Below are 264 nucleotides of genomic sequence, written 5' to 3' on the forward strand. Positions count from 1 at the left end.
GTCGCTCTGCGTGGCATCCACGGCGCGCCACGCACCGCGTACACCGATATACCGGTAGTTCCTATCGATTATAGATAATCGACCGGTCTCTCCGCCAATCTCCGATTCGTAGCTCGAGGGGTAGACCCGTTAGCGATGGTTAGGGGAAAGGAACGACGCGAGTGAGACGGATACGTAGATGGATAGATAGAGATAGAGATAGAGAGATAGAGATAGAGATAGAGAGAGAAAGAGAGAGAGAGAGAACACGACGACAGTGGCGGC

At 53.0% G+C, this 264-nt stretch overlaps 1 protein-coding gene across 2 annotated transcripts in view; it reads right to left on the minus strand.

The window, feature by feature from the left end:
• The window catches only part of LOC100748335 (dynein regulatory complex subunit 7), a 95051-nt gene that overhangs the window by 91187 nt on the left and 3600 nt on the right, over nt 1–264 (minus strand). The gene's annotated exons all lie outside the window — the stretch shown is intronic.

This window comes from Bombus impatiens, unplaced genomic scaffold (genome assembly GCF_000188095.3).
Source record: "Bombus impatiens unplaced genomic scaffold, BIMP_2.2 scf_0318, whole genome shotgun sequence".
NCBI lineage: Eukaryota > Metazoa > Arthropoda > Insecta > Hymenoptera > Apidae > Bombus > Bombus impatiens.